Below are 16,221 nucleotides of genomic sequence, written 5' to 3' on the forward strand. Positions count from 1 at the left end.
ACTTGTGTGAGTAAAGTCTTCAGTAATCGACACATTGTCATTCTTTATTAAAATGTGTACAACTTTGGGCTCATGGTGAAGTTTGAACGGTAGCCCTGTTTGTCAAAGATTGTTTCACACATCTGTCCCAGGACAGGCATAATGCTGTTCAGCTCTACCCTCTCATCCTTCTCTCATCCATACTGTCCATCATCTACTGATCTTCAGTGAACAACTCATTGTTTAGCTGTGGAACTTTGACATCAGAAAATCAAGGATTAGCCTTTGCCACCTCTTCCCCCATCTTTTTGGTCGTTTGTGTTTTTTTCGAGATTATGAAAAATTGACCAATCAGCACTCTCCCTGTCTTTTCCTGTCCCCCTTCACCCTTTTCTCTCCTTCCTTTCTTCATGCATATTTATTAAAGTACCTTATAATTGTTAAATCTTTGTTATATTTTGCTAAAAAATAAATCTTTGATCCATATTTATTTAGGATTTATTTATTTTTGCCTAAGTGAATTTAGTATTCAGGAAAGGTTCTGGATGACTGTCCTGAGATTGAAATCCTCTGCTTTTCCATACTGTTGGGTTTCAAGACTTAGTCATGAGATTTGGAATCTGTCTAACAAGCCAAAATAATGGAACCTTTTGAAGAGGGCAGATCATGTAACCTGTGAGGGTACAAAGAATGCTATAGTTTCCAATTCCAGTTTCTTTTTGACCACACACAAAAATCTAACAGCTAAGGCCATAACTCTGTTTTAGAGAAAGATGGGTGAATATAAATCTGTCATAATCGCTTCTTTCAAAGAACAAGAATGACAGATAAGTAATTTCCTTTTCTCCACAGCTTTGTCTACTGTAGCAGGCTTCAGTTATAATTCTCTATGTATGATAGCAGCAGTGGAAGCTGCAGTGTAGACAAGGCTGTTTCACCACTAAGTCACTAACCCTACATGGAATAAAAGGATGTAGGTTCTGTGACTGTTTCTGTCATGGATCTCCTGTACAGTTAAGCAACATGGTTAAAACACCTGTTCCCTGTCTATACTTAGACAGAATCCACCATTTTACCATTAGTGAAGATATGAAGTTTGGTAGTATAGATGCAATGCAGAAGTAAATGAGTTATAAGAGAGCTGACGACTTGAAAAAAATGGAGAAGCAATGTTTTAGACATGTTTCTCTGCAACACAGTTTGACCTAAGGTGCAACTGTCAAAAATAAGGCATAAATGACTTGCTTAAAGAATTGTTACCAGAATGAGTATAAGAACATGTAAAATATTATTTGAGTGATTGACTGATTCAACGTACAGTTTCAGAGCTAGCTAGGGAAGGCGTTTAGGAGGAGCCCACAGCATTACTTTATTAGTATGAAAACTAGTGAAAATTGGATCAGTTAGAATGACAATGATTTATTATAGGGGCTCATTGACCAGATCCTCAGCTGGTGTAAATCATTGTATCTCAGTTAACTTCAGTGAAGTTTACTGATTTACACCAGCTGAGATTCTTTCCTTTAGAAATAATGTTGAGCCCTGAGAAAACAAGTAGTTCAAAAAACATCACTAGGGTGACATAGGCAGAGGACTAGCAGGTAGCATTTATGTACAACTTAAGTGGTATATAGGCATTGTGTCAGCCCTCAGCATGGGGTCAATTGCACCCCAGATGAGCAAGATATCACAAACCTTGTACCATACAGACTTAGCGTAATTTCCACATTTCCCGAAAACCTAAGTAGGGAAGCTATTGTTTGTAGACGGAAACAGACATAAAATATCTAAGAATCCCAAATCAGACCACTCCACTTTTTGGAATATAATCTCAGACAGAGATTGAGATTCCAGTTTTCAATAAAAAGATGTTCCAGTTCTGGATGATTAGTTGCGGTTAAAGCTCCATTCATGGGGATAGAAAATGTCAACTGCACTAGAGTGAGGATTCATGTTGCATCCTATAGGAACTGTGGAGTTAATATAACTTCACTTTCCAAGACTAGAATGAGTAGAAGGAAGTTTTGCATTCTTATTGTGGTGCTTTTTTCAGTTCTGGTGGATAATGTTATAGTTATTCTGTTTAAAAATGAAAAACACGTTTCTTTTGAGATAGCTGCATCACTGATGGATCATACCATTAAGCTGAGACAGCTTGTGATCAAGATTCTTTTTGTGGGACAAGCAGTTGCTAAAATTGATAGACTGGACAGTCTGCTCAGTCATTTGGCTCATTGTAAAACAACAGAGTCTGAGGCCTGGTCTACCCTGGGGGGGGGGAATCGATCTAAGTTACACAACTTCAGCTATGTGAATAATGTAGCTGAAGTAGACGTACTTAGATCAACTTACTGTGGTGTCTTCACCATGGTGAGTCGACTGCTGCCACTCCCCCGTCGACTCTGCCTGAGCCTCTCGCGGCGGTGGAGTACAGGAGTCGATGGGAGAGCACTCGGGGATCGATTTATTGCGTCTAGACTAGACGCGATAAATCGACCCCCGCTGGATCGATCGCTGCCCGCCGAATTGGCGGGTAGTGTAGACATACCCTGAACGTTTGGTTGGTCTGTTTTATAAAATTAGGTAAAAATGCACCAGATTTCCAAAACCTAACAGGCATACCAGGCTCATACTGTGGAACCTAGTCTTGTGGAAATTATCAAGTTCTTCGGCTTTATAAGATTGTTTGCTTGAAATAGCCCACCCTATTAGCAGGTGTTTATTCTTCTGTGGAATGTTAAATGTGCTCTCCTGATTTTAGACAGGTGACTTGTAACTGACCTGGATATAGGGAAGGTGGGAGTAACCTTAGAGGGAGGATCTAGGGCAGGGGTTCTCAAACTGGGGGTCAGGACCCTTCAGGGGGTCACGAGGTTATTACATGGGGGGGTCGCAAGTTGTCAGCCTCCAACCCAAACTCCACTTTGCCTCCAGCATTTATAATGGTGTTAAATATATTAAAAAGTGTTTTTAATTTATATGGGGGGGTCGCACACAGAGGCTTGCTTGTCACCAGTACAAAAGTTTGAGAACCACTGATCTAGGGGGAAGGCTGAGCAGTCCTAAGGTAGGAATCCTAGGAGCAGCCAAACCCAGTGTGAAGGTTTGAACTGAATTTTATATTTTTAATTTTTAATTTCAGTGTTGTTAAAAACTAAACCCAGGAAGGGTGAGTTGTTGACTCTGACATGTTTGGTATTTGTTTTAGAACAGATTTTTAAAAGCAACTGTCACAGAATTACTGCTGATTTTCCACAAACTCATGATTTGCCTCACATTCTCCAAGTCTCTTGACAACTAGAGTAAAACCAAACACACCTCCCCTTTTTCACGTAAAGGACTATGCTTACAATGATTGGATAATGAGAGATTTCTTAGTGAGCAACTGTAATCTTATAACAAATGTGATGGTGGGGGTATGTCATTTTCATGTTTACCCTTGGCAATTTAGTTATTTGTTTAAAATTTAAGTATTTGGGGAAATTATTTCTGTGCAGATGTGGTAAACATTCAATTTTCAGAAAAATACATAGGGGCCATTTTGTTTGATGGAGTGAAGATTCTGAGGATATTACAGAGTAGTGAGATGGGTATTCATACTTTCTCACACAAATGACCTTTGACAAGTTCAGTTATAGGCTTACTTACATACTAGGCACTAATGGATGTTTACTGCCAGAGAATCAGGAGAGAGATTGTTAAAATAATATTTAGCCCCAAATGCACTACAAATGCTTTTGACAATACTGCATATATTCTTGCATTTGTTTACTAAACCACACTGATAAGGAAATAGAAGAATGTTGCGGTTAAACAAAACAGGGGTAAGAGGGGGTGCCAGTCCACCAATTTCATGGTCATGCAGCATGACCCAAGTGGCAACTCAGTATTGGTTCCTCATTCTCTGGGCTAGCAGTGCCTGGCAGTACTTTACAGGAAAGGTTGGGGTACTTCCTGTCTTCCTAAGTAAGCCTGTCTTACTGATCCAGGATTGTCGTTTAACAAGTTCCTTGAAGGAGCTATATCCAACACTCCTTGCTTAGAAGAACAGGCTTGCCCAATGTGAATCCTTTGACAGGGGAATGAAGTGAAGAAATGGGGGACCCTACAGTACATCTCTCCCCAAAATGAGAGATGGGGGAAACCATTCATTTTTACCAGGCTTCTCTGGCTTTGAATTTTAAGGCTTCACTTACAAACAGTTCTTGCTCTCATCTGGGCTAAAATAATATCGAGGTTTTTAATGGAGGAAAATGGCTTATGATTTAAGTAATAAAATCTAAAAAAGTTTGGCAAATTAGTTTGGTAAGTTACAGGAGTGTAAGGGTAGAGCCTCCTGCCTTAAACCCCCATGCGAGATTCAAGCAAATCTCAGTCCTTATGCTCAATTGATTGCAAAGAATGCATTTATTTAGAGGTGCTAGCCACTCCAAAACCATTAGGAAGGAAGCGTTACTGTGGTCCCACCCTCTGACCAGCTGTGTAGCACAGCACATGCTGCACCCTCTGAAACTGCATTGTAGTGACAGCACCGCCCCTATGCACCATGGACCTAGGAGAGGCTTTATATCATTTTTTTTTCTTCCACTAGAAATTTTTACCATACAAAACTGAGTGATTTACAGAAGCTCTGTGAAAACTTCACTTCCCTTCTGTTAGCCTTAACTTGTATGGCAAGGGGGTCATCTATACCAGGATACACATCAGGTGATTCTCTTCTGATATGTCACTGGGGTATTCTCTTTCAGCAGACAATAGCAGAGAGATCTTTTAAAATGTACTCCTGTGTGTCCATACAGCAACAGAGAAAAGAAGAAAAAATTCACTTTTAGGGGCTCACAGCATAAATAAACAGCAAGAATGAAGTACATTTGGGCAAGATACAAATACTTGACATGAACATTGATTTAGGGTTGACAGAAAAAACTGAAGTTTTGAAAGGACTTTGAATTTCCCTCATAATTTTGTATGAATAAAATCTTCTAATGCAAAAGAAGAAAAATCAAATCAGGAGAGTAACTGGATTGTGTTTGCTACGCACTACCCTGAAGCATAGAAATATATAGTTCCACCAGGAGCTCCAGGAAGCATTTTAGCTCAGGGGTGAAACAAGGAACGTAGAGAATTACTGACTTTCTACAAGAAAAAATTAGGAGAGGAAAGAACAAAAATTACATGGTGTTGTGACAGGCATTCATACATAGATTTCATAAAACGAATCTGAACATTGCATCAATTACTTTAAAAACTTGATTTTGTTTGAATCAAATTTGCTAAGTTTGTTAGAAGTTATTAATTTCACAAAATCAGTGATCAGACATTGAAATCAAACAACCAGAAATGGGTTTTAATGTTATCAGAGCTATCATTTGAATTATTTCTGCCTTATGTATTTGATTAATATACTGTAAAAAGGAAATCAAAATGGTTTCCAACACTGAAATACTCTGTTTAAATGAATGAATCCATAACATCTGAAAAATTGTAGCTTAGAGAGGGAGTGTCCGTATGTTTTGAATATAAGGTATCTTCCCATCATTTTCTTCTCATCACAAAGACTTCTATATTACTTTGTTCTCCCCATACTAGTGATGCTATTTTTGTACATAGAGGAAAAATAATTGCTTGTTTTCAATTAAGTGGAATAAATATGTAGAATTAATATGTTTCTTTATACATGATAATAGGCATGTGTTAATAAAATTAATTCTTCAGTGAAAAATAATAGAAGCATTCAGCCTGTTTTGGCTGTGACTAGCATGGTATTACACGCCAGATATGAAATTATTTCATGAGAAATCAGTGCTGTAAGTATTATCATAAGTTAACTGAAGAAATACCTAATGAATTCTCTGAAATCTTTTCTTTTAATAATTTATTTTTAGAATATAAATGTAGCATGATAAGATATAAAATTCCTTCTTGTAGTAAAAAGAATTTAAAGCCATTACACTGGAGATGTGGTTTCTCTACAGCCATGTTTTATTTAATTTCCTTATTTAACATACATTGATTTCTGAGGGGGTTGAAGATGTGTGTTTCACGTACATCCTATAATAATTGAAATACTAGTGAGTTAGCTGTTAGTGGTTATTTGTGAAAGTAATTGTGTCCAAACTACAAAGTAAAGAATACGTGATCATTCATATTGTTGCTCTTGTAAAGAAAACTTGTCAGTTTTACCTGCAGTTCAATAAATTTCTTAGTGCCATTAATCTTGAAGTGCTAGTACAGATAAATAATTTAAAATCTGTGTAGGTGGAAATTTTACAGTGCTTTTGTTAAAAATAATCATCCTAGCTTTCATGCCTCTCTCTTGAGATACTGATATACAGTGCAGTACTGATACCAAGTGTAACAAGTCATTAACAAATAACAGTTGTTGATCGCTCCCTACAAAAAAAAAGAAACTGTGGTGTCCTGGAAGAAGGAAAATGTATAAGCTAAGAGCTGATCTGTCTATTTTGCTATTTTAATAGAAAAGAATGCCTTTTAATGGTGTTTTTAATTTTAACAAATTGGAAGCCAAACATAGTACATAAGGTCTTTGACTTTTGCAGCACACCTGCGCTAAATGCTGTGGTAAATGGAAAATTCCACGGCAGCAGAGAAATAAGTGGAAAAATTCAAAAACTAATGTTATTGAATTAAAATGAATAAAAGTCATTAGTTTAATTTTTAATTCAATACAAACATCTCTTTTTAATGTTTAAGTGTACCTGTAGGTTTTTAGTGTTCTAGAAACGTCACTTTGCTACATAATTTAGTTACGACCTGGGAAAGATTAATAGCTGAGAAATGTTATCTGCAGTGGTGAGCAACCTGCGGCCCGCGGTCCGCATGCAGCCAGTCAGGGTAATCCGCGGGCAGGCCGCAAGACAGTTTGTTTTACATTGACCGTTCGCAGGCACGGCTGCCCGCAGCTCCCAGTGGCCATGGTTCGCCATTCCCGGCCAATGGGAGCTGCGGGAAGCAGCACGGGCCGCAGGGACGTGCTGGCCACTGCTTCCCGCAGGTCTCATTGGCCGGGAACGGTGAGCCACTGGGAGCTGTGGGTGGCCGTGCCTCCGAACGGTCAATGTAAACAAACTGTCTTGCGGCCTGCCCGCGGATTACCCAGACGGGCCACGTGCGGCAGGTTGCCCACCACTGTTATATAGCCTTAATACCACAAGAGGTGGGGATAGAAGCTTTTGCTGTAGGTGACAACGGTGGCATTGGCAGGGGAAACCTAGAATGGTTGGCAGCTATGAGGCGAGGCAATTGTGGTGATAACTTGAGGGAGCAGCAGCTGGGAGGAAAAACTGGTCTTGGGAAAGTAAACAGAAACTGGAAGCTAGAGTTTTGTTTATTGTAAGACAAGGAGTGGCACCTGGAAAAGGGGTTGGGACATTAGAAAGAACAGGTTCTTTGAGAGAGATGTTCTTGTGAGTACTCCACTCCAGGTGAAGGTGCGTCCCTGCGCCTTTGCTCGGAGAGTTTTGCAGCAGTGCCTGTATAGGTCGCGCATGCACGGTGCCTGCCTCGCACACCGTTGGCACTTCAACTAGCATGCACGTGACCCGGACTCCTCAGTTCCTTCTCAACCGTTGCTCCCATTGATGCCGGCCTCACCGTGGCTCAGCACCTACGACACTCCAGGCACCTCCGTCACTATCCATGTGGTGGCGGCCACTGGCACCCACCACTCTGGTGCTGAGGCTAATGGCTTTAAACTGTCTGTCTCCACCACGGCACCATTGGTACCTCCAAAGGAGATGGCACCGGCAACCATTCCTATTTCCACGCCACAGACTAATGCTATAGCGCTGACACAAGCGACATCAGCACCGACTCAGCACACCACACCACCGGTGCAATTGGCACCTGGCCCTGCGGCAACGGTGCTTTTGGCACCATGCCATTTTCCACACCATAAGGATTTGTTGGTCTCCCCAACCCCAGAGTCTCCTCTCTTAGGCACCGATGTCTCACCGGGGCCAGCAGTACCACACCAACAACTATCTCCCATGCCATCATAGTTTTCGAGTGATGAAGATGAGGAGGTTGAAGGGATAGTCTCCCCTCACCATTCTTCCCCAATCAGGACACCTATTGCTGCCAGACCACTACGATCATGGTCCATATACACTCACAACATGCCACCTTGGTATGACCACCCATGGATGGAACCACCCATGCCCTTCCCTGGTCACTGGCCATATTGGAGTCCCTGGCGGTCTTACAGAAGACACCATAACAGGTGCCCTAGTGCACATAGGGAAGACACCAGATTCCCGCCTCCACCTTTGGAGACTGTAGCAGTGGACACACAGGAGGAACCCATGGCAAATCAGGAAGAGGACACTGCTCCCGACACCTCGCCAACCAACAATAATTCTTCCTCCTCACCGGACAAGGCTATTATGCCTCCACCACCAACCATGGCAGATGACTTTACTCACTTCCAAGACTTGTTCAAAAGAGTGGCTAATGAGGTTAAGATTGCTCTGGAGGAAGTGTCGGAAACTCAACATGAGTTAACTGATATCCTACAGACATCTTCCTCCTCCAAGATAGCATTGCCAATCAATGGGGCTATCATGGAACCCGCCAAGACAGTGTGGCAAACTCCAGCCACAATACCCACAAAATGCAAAAGGGCGGACCAAAAATATTAAGTTTCCTGCAAGGGATCCACTACCAGCACCCAACTTGCTGGTAGTGGAAGCAGCCAACCAAAGGGACAAACAACATCAATTTCGATCCACCCTTTTCAATAAGGAGAGTAAGAGTTGGACCTATTCAGCCGCAAAGTATACTCATCATCCACACTTCAAGTTAGAGTGGCGAATTATGCAGCATTACTTGCCAAATAGGACCATAGGAACTATGGCAAATGTTTGGACTTTATTAACGACATTCCTGAGGAAAAGAGGCAACAGTTCAAATCTCTGGTCTCTGAAGGACAGATGATTTCAATCATGGCTCTGCCTCACTGAACACGGCTGACACGGCCATTGTTGTGCAACAAGCCCCATGGTTTAATTCTTTGGCATTCCCACGGGAGATACAAAATACGGTCAAAGATCTCCCTTTCGACAGACAAAAATTGTTCACAGCCAAAATCAATGAAGTGCTGCACACGATGAAGGATTCGCGGGCTAGCCTCCGGTCCCTCGGCATTCATACATCTGCCACAAGAAGGAGACAATCCAGGTGTCAACTATATCAGTGGCCTAGATACCCGACATACATACAGCAACACCAGAGGCCTTACGATCAACACCTACAACGACAGAGACAGAGACCGCAATGATGACGCCCTCCACCACCAGCAGCGTCTCAACCTACTTCCTCTAATAAACAAATTTGAAGGCTTGGTCGAGGGTCTGGAAGACCTCTCCCACATTCCAGCACATATACCATCCACCCAACTATTTGGAGACCGTTTGCTCCCATTCTACCTCAAGTGGGCAGCTATCACCATGGACAAATGGGCCCTACAAGACATCCAAATGGGCTATACCATTCCTTTCCTGTCTATACCACCCACCCTCCCCATCTCTCTTCCCGGACCCCTCTCACCAATATTTACTGCGCCAAGAGGTAGATCATCTCCTCCAGTTAGGAGCAATAGAGACTATTCCTGCTCAACACAGGGGGAAGGGATTTTATTCCCACTATTTACTCCCACTAGACTGAAGCTAATACTAATGGAGCATGCCCTAGCTCCTGAGGGGTCCCCCTCACACACCAGTATATTGGCATCTATTTTGCAGACAGCCTTGGTCACTGTTGCTGCTTCTTCTGCAGCCCTGGACAATAAGACCTCAAAAAAGAGGAAAAGCATTCTTCTCCCAGCAGGGAAATGAAGAGGAGGGGAAGATCACCGCATATGACCCACTCCTGGGAGACCTCTCATCTTTCTAAGGGTACGGCAGAGTCTCGGATTGGGTCTGGTATTGAGGTATCAGTTCTGAGGAAGAAGACCCACTCAGGTGTGCCTACCTCAAGAGCAAATACCACAGCACCACCATCTACTCCCTTTAGACATAGTGAGACCCACAGGGCTATCATTCACACCCTGGTACCAGTATCTCGCAATATCTCTGAAAGAGGGCAGGACACTACAACCATCTTGGTACTGCAACAACCTCCATCTCACCACCCAGTACTGACTTGAGCTTCAGGTGAGGGATATCCAAGCCCTCCACCTCCTTCCAGGTACCTTTCTTCAGAGGATCTTCTCATCTCTGAACCTGAATCGCAAATTATAGGAAGACACCTCCGACTCAGAGATCTAAGGACATGGATCCATCCCAGTACTGTACTATCCTACCCCACCCCTATGAGCCCCTTGCATGAACACAAGCCTGGGGAACCAACCAGATATCATAGGCTCAAATTATCATTGGGTCCCTCCCCAGTGGGGTCCCTGAGACCACTGGGCCACTACAGTGACCAACTTCATTGGATGCCTAGGACAAAGCACCAGTACCATACCAACCACGAGCTTCTACAGAATGTCCTCACACCTCTGCACTTCTCCAGGACTGGAAGATGCACAAAAGGAAGAGGAGACTCAGGTAGAGAAGATCTCGCGTCCATCTGGAAAGTCTTCATCTCTAGATGAGGTGGTAATGCCACCATCAGCCTCTTACAAAGATGATTTCAAAACATTCCAGGAACTCCTGAGAAGGCTAGTGGACTCCCTTCAAATCCCACTAGAGGAGGTGCAAGAGCCCAAACATTCCCTAGTGGACATCCTGACATCACTAGGTAAACATTGTCCTACCTATATCTCCCGCATATGCCCTGTGGCAAACACATGCCACAATTCCACTGATCTGTAAGTGGGCAGATAAAAAAAATACTGCATCCCACACAAAGGAATGGAGTACATCTTCTCCCACCTTAACCCCAATTCCTTTATGGTGGAGGCTACCAATGAGAAACAGTCAAACATGATCTAGGGCCTCTCCATCGGATAAGGAATCTAAACAGCTGGACTTGATAGGAAGGAAGAACTTTTCATCAGCCACTCTCCAATTTCACATTGCCAAATGCTAGGCCTTGATGGCAAAATATGATTTCAGTACATACTTCAAGTTTACACATTTTATTGAGCATTTGCCACAAGACCAGAAAAATCAATTCCAATCTATCATCACTGAAAAAGACTGTTGATAGCGAAAACCTCTCTGCAAGCTGCCTTAGATGCCACTCATACATCTTCCAGGTCTATGGCCATGATGATGGTCATGCGAAGAGCATCCTGGATCCAATCCTTAGGACTTCCAAGAGAAGTTCAAAACATGACGGTAAACCTTCTGTTTGAAGGACCTAAGCTCTTTCCCAAGCATACAGACTCCTTTCTCCACATACTCAAGGACTCCAGGACAGCGTTGCGATCACTGGGGATTTATGTGCCTGTAATGAGAAGCCAGTTTAGTTAATCTCAAACTGCTCAGAAATTGAGACCTTTCCACTACCATCAGCACACTTTCCCTAAGCCCCAGGATCCTTCAGGAGAAAGGCTAGACCTCAGAAACGAGGGACTCCCACCCCTACTTCTACCCAATCAACCCTTCTCTCTTAAGAGACACTTCTGATGCCTTCATTGGCAGCATCAAGTATTCCACTCCACTGGATTGCCAGTTGTGTGACTACCCCTCCTTTGGAGACCTACTCTCTTACTACCTACCTGCCTGGGAGTACCTTACTTCAGACAAGTGGATACTGGAAATCATAGAAGAGGGCCATTCTATCCACTTCCATTCTATTCCTCCATCTGACCCCTGCTCTTTGTCCCTCTTCTGGGATCCATCTCATGAGAAACACTTAAAACAAGAGGTCCACTGTCTCTTTCTGGGAGCTATAGAACCGGTCCCATTTATTGTCTTTGGGGTCACAAAATGGGAGTAGGTGAATTGTGAATGATGATTTAGTGAGTTTCAAAACAAAGAATACAAGGTAGTTGGGGCCTGACCTCCACATACAGTATGCTAAAATGCATAATTACAATCAGTGCTTAATTTGTAATGAAAGAGGTGCCAGGGTGAAGCAGTTAGGCACTAGAGCTCAAGCAATTTTTTTACTTTCATAATTGACACAGCAAGCCCAGAGGTGCCAGGGCCATGAACTGCCAAGCCTAGAGGTGCCTGGGCTCAGCCCTGACAAGTCCTGGCACAAATTAAGCACTGATTACAATATGATCAGAGCATAATTAATGCAGACAGAATTTTGGGACCAAACCTAAGTAAAGAACAATACATTAGAGCTAGAATTGCAGAATGCAATCATTTCTCCATCAAAGATTGCATCTGTGGATCCCCATTTATTTTGAGCACACGTTCCTATGTGCTGCAAATCCTAAAACTACTTAAAGCAGTAAAACATGTCTCTCACACAGAGCCAGACACTGGGGGTGAGGGTCATGTCCCCAACCATCCTTCGTGCATTTCATCCAGTCGCCCTGCTCTTTGATGCAATTTATTAATGGTTTAGTAGCTAATCAGTTTTAAATTAGGAAAACCCACCCACCATTTGATAAAGATAGTTAATTTAGTGAGAGATCTGTGCTTCTTTACAGTTGGTTTTCTATCTATAAAAAGGGGGATCTGGACAAAATGTCAGGTTTTGAGTGGAGCATTTTCTTGTCAAAATATTTGTGATGACCCAACCAACACATTTGCTGCCTGAAATGCCTGGGTGAGAAGGCCATTCCCGAAAGTGCTATTCAGTGTTTCACAGGACATAGTTCTACACCTACATCCTGAATTTAAGGTGGTTTCTTAACTCTGTCTCAATCAGTACATTAACCTCCCAGGTCTTCTCAAAGCCTCTTCAATTTATGTAGCTTAAATTCCACATGTAAGTTAATGTCCAAAGAGCATATGAGCTATTATTTTCATTAAAACAAAGCCTGTTAGAAAATTTGAGGTTGCTCATTGTCTTCGGGGACAAGTCTAGGGGAAAGTAATTTCTGGTCCCAGGGAAAAGTAATCTCTGTTTAGCAACTATCAGGACTACTATGATCAGACAGGAAATCTGGTGACAGAGAGGTCACTCTACTAAATGTAAGGTGGCTTCTAAGGATGCTTAAAGAATATCACCTTTTCTGAAATCTGTAAAACTCCTACATGGAGCTCAGATCGCAATGATTACTCTCTCATGGGAGTTGAGGCAGATGCTCGTTTCTGGAGAGAAAATTTTTAATAAAGAAAAGGTGGTTACTTACTGGTAATTAGAGTTTTCTAAATATCCACCTTCATTCCCTGCTTCTCCCAAGTCTTTGGACAGGATTTTAAATAGAGGAAGGGAACTGAGGGCATTTGGGTCCATGGACTGTTTATATAAAATTCTCACAAAACATTCAGATCCACAAGGGATCATGCTTGTGACGCTCAAGAACTCATGGTTTTAAATGGTGCTGGGAGTGCAATACTGAGGTAAGAGTTCACAGAACTGTAGATCTGCACAGACATATTTGCTAGTTCCAAGTGAATAGCCTCTTTTCTGGAATGTTTTTGGTGTAGAATCTTTTCATTAGCTGTACATTGGAAAGACTGTAAAAACTCTAATGCCTAACAGATTTCTTTTAAAGTGAGCTATAAAATACAAGATTTAATATTTCTTTGAAATGTAAATTATTTCTATCAGAATAGCTAGTTTCTGTCAGCACGCTGATACGCTACATAGCTCATTCGTTGCTCTAAATTGCAGGTCATACTTTAATGATACTAAGGGGAGTGAAATCTAAGAAGCAGCTTACCAGGTGGTAAAATATTATTACCAATTTATAGTACTGATGGGTTTTTATTTCATTCATAAGGCAGCTTCAAACAAAACCCAGTTACCATATGGTGCAGTACCACTATTTAAATACTTGCTTTTTCTATTTTTTTCCTTGAGTTGAAAAGATAAATGGACAAGGATCTCTCTTTCAGAACCTCGCATACAATATGTTGGTAATGCCTGTCAAAAAGATGAGCTATTTTAAATTACTTGGAAATTCTGTATTGGCAGGGAGCAAGATTAGCTGATGTAGTGGGTCTTTTCACAGAATCCTAGGAATAGAGTTGGAAAGGACAAGCTTGCACTTATTGCATTAATACAGATCCTCAAATGAGCAAGTACATTTAATGTAAAATGAGAGACATTTAAATGTTGAATAAACAGCATATATAGGGTCTCATTGTTTGTATACTACAAGTGGGATTTCCACATATACAGTGAGTTTGTGCTTCATGAGAAATGTATCCACGAAACATTTTGGATATTGGATTATTTGTACTTGCAGTGTAGCAAGGCTTGTTATGACTTTCAAAGGCTAATTATTTCACAGTATTCTATTTCTACATATTCTTTGCTTTGTGACCTTCCATTTCCTTTAATGATGTCATCATAATGTGGTCAAATGTTTTGAACCAAAAGGCTGCTTTTTCATGACAGGATCAAAGAATGTTAAAGAAGGAAATGCTAGTAGCAGTTTTGAATTCCACAATATATAAATAGCCCTCAGATCAGATAACTTCTTAAGTTTAGAGGAAAAATAATCTGTTGAGCTTTGTGAACTAATTGCCCTGGGGAGTGATCTTCCCCTTTTGTGAGGCTTGTGTAGTTGCTGAACTAAGTGGGGAGGGGAGGTCTATATCTAGAAGAGGGAGACTGATGATTTGGACATTTTAGGCCTGGAAAGGTGGAAGACAAGGTCATTCATTCTTAAGACTTAACAAGACAATTGATAGAAAAGAAAGGATATAGAACAGTGCATGTCTCAATTTGGCAATGTTTTAGGAGATGTGCTACATATTTTTATGAAGGTCAGATATCAAAAGCAAAGAAACATTTTGTATGCGTTTTATTTGACCAAAAATGTTCCAAATTAACCCCTTCACTACTGTCTGAGGGTACGTGTTCAAACAGATTTTTACTAATTTTTTTATTAGAATGTATTTCAAACTAAACTCCTGCATGGCATTTAAGACTTTAAGGGAGTACTGTGCAGCACTGAACATGGACAGTTGTACATATCTTCAACAGAACTTTGAAAGCAGAACAGTTAATTTTATGAAATAATTCAAGACCTGATTTTAGATCAAGTTAGCCCCAGCCTCTGTTTAAGTGCAGTTTTTAGCAAGCAAATTACTTGCAATTCATGGCAGGTAAAATATAGATAGATAGATAGATAGATAGATATATGCGCACATGGTTGAATGCAAAATTGTGTCTGCAAAAATGGGAATCCTCTCTAAAACTCAAGTCTCCACTGTTCATGGAATTCAAGATTACTGTTGATGCCATTGTCAATTGCTTTACTTCCATCTAGCTGGGATTTTCTGTTAGTAATTGTATTATTCATGAAGTCTTGAAAAGGCTTCTGAGCACCTAACTAGACAAGGTTTTCACAGGGATAAAATATCACATAACTAAATAGATCCTAAGACAGGAGTGGTGGTGGAAGGGAGAAGCCCCCGCAAAATACCATAAATAAAACCTCAAAAGACAAAGTGAACAAAAACCATCTTTAGCCTCGCAAAGAATGTAATTGATTTGGTAAGCGAGGAGAGCATTCCAAAGTTGCAGGCCCTTTGTGGAGAAAGTCCTGCCTTCTGCTCTCTTGTGATTATACAGTGGAACTACCAGCTGTTCCAGTAATACTGTTTTCAATTGCTGCGATGGGAAGGAAGTAAGGCAGCAGACAGTGCCTCAAGTAGATTGGCTTTTATATGCTAATACTAGGGCTGTTGATTAATAGCCATTAACTCAAGCCATTAATTCAAAAAAATTAATCGCGATTAATCACCGTTTTAATTGCACTGTTAAACAATAGAATGCCAGTTGAAATGTATTAAATATTTTGGATGTTTTTCTACGTTTTCATAAATATTGTATTCTGTGTTGTAATTGAAATCAAAGTGTATATTATTTTTGCTTACAAATACTTGCACTCTAGAAATGATAAACAAAAGAAATTGTATTTTTCAATTCACCTCATACAAATACTGTAGTGCAATCTCTTTGTCATGAAAGTGCAGCTTACAAATGTAGATCTTTTTGTTAAATGACTGCACTCAAAAACAAAACAGTGTAAAACTTCAGAGCCTACAAGTCCACTCAGTCCTACTTCTTGTTCAGCCAATCGCTAAGACAAACAAGTTTGTTTACATTGAAGGGAGATAATGCTGCCCGCTTCTTATTTACACTGTCACCTGAAAGTGAGAACAGGCATTTGCATGGCACTTTCATAGCCAGCAT

General features: G+C 41.1%; 1 protein-coding gene across 1 annotated transcript in view; it reads left to right on the forward strand.

Moving 5' to 3' along the window:
• The window catches only part of WASF1 (WASP family member 1), a 171,379-nt gene that overhangs the window by 139,454 nt on the left and 15,704 nt on the right, over positions 1-16,221 (forward strand). The gene's annotated exons all lie outside the window — the stretch shown is intronic.

The sequence above is a fragment of the Terrapene carolina genome, unplaced genomic scaffold, assembly GCF_002925995.2.
Source record: "Terrapene carolina triunguis isolate 2854851 unplaced genomic scaffold, T_m_triunguis-2.0 Scaffold42, whole genome shotgun sequence".
NCBI classification, from domain to species: domain Eukaryota; kingdom Metazoa; phylum Chordata; order Testudines; family Emydidae; genus Terrapene; species Terrapene triunguis.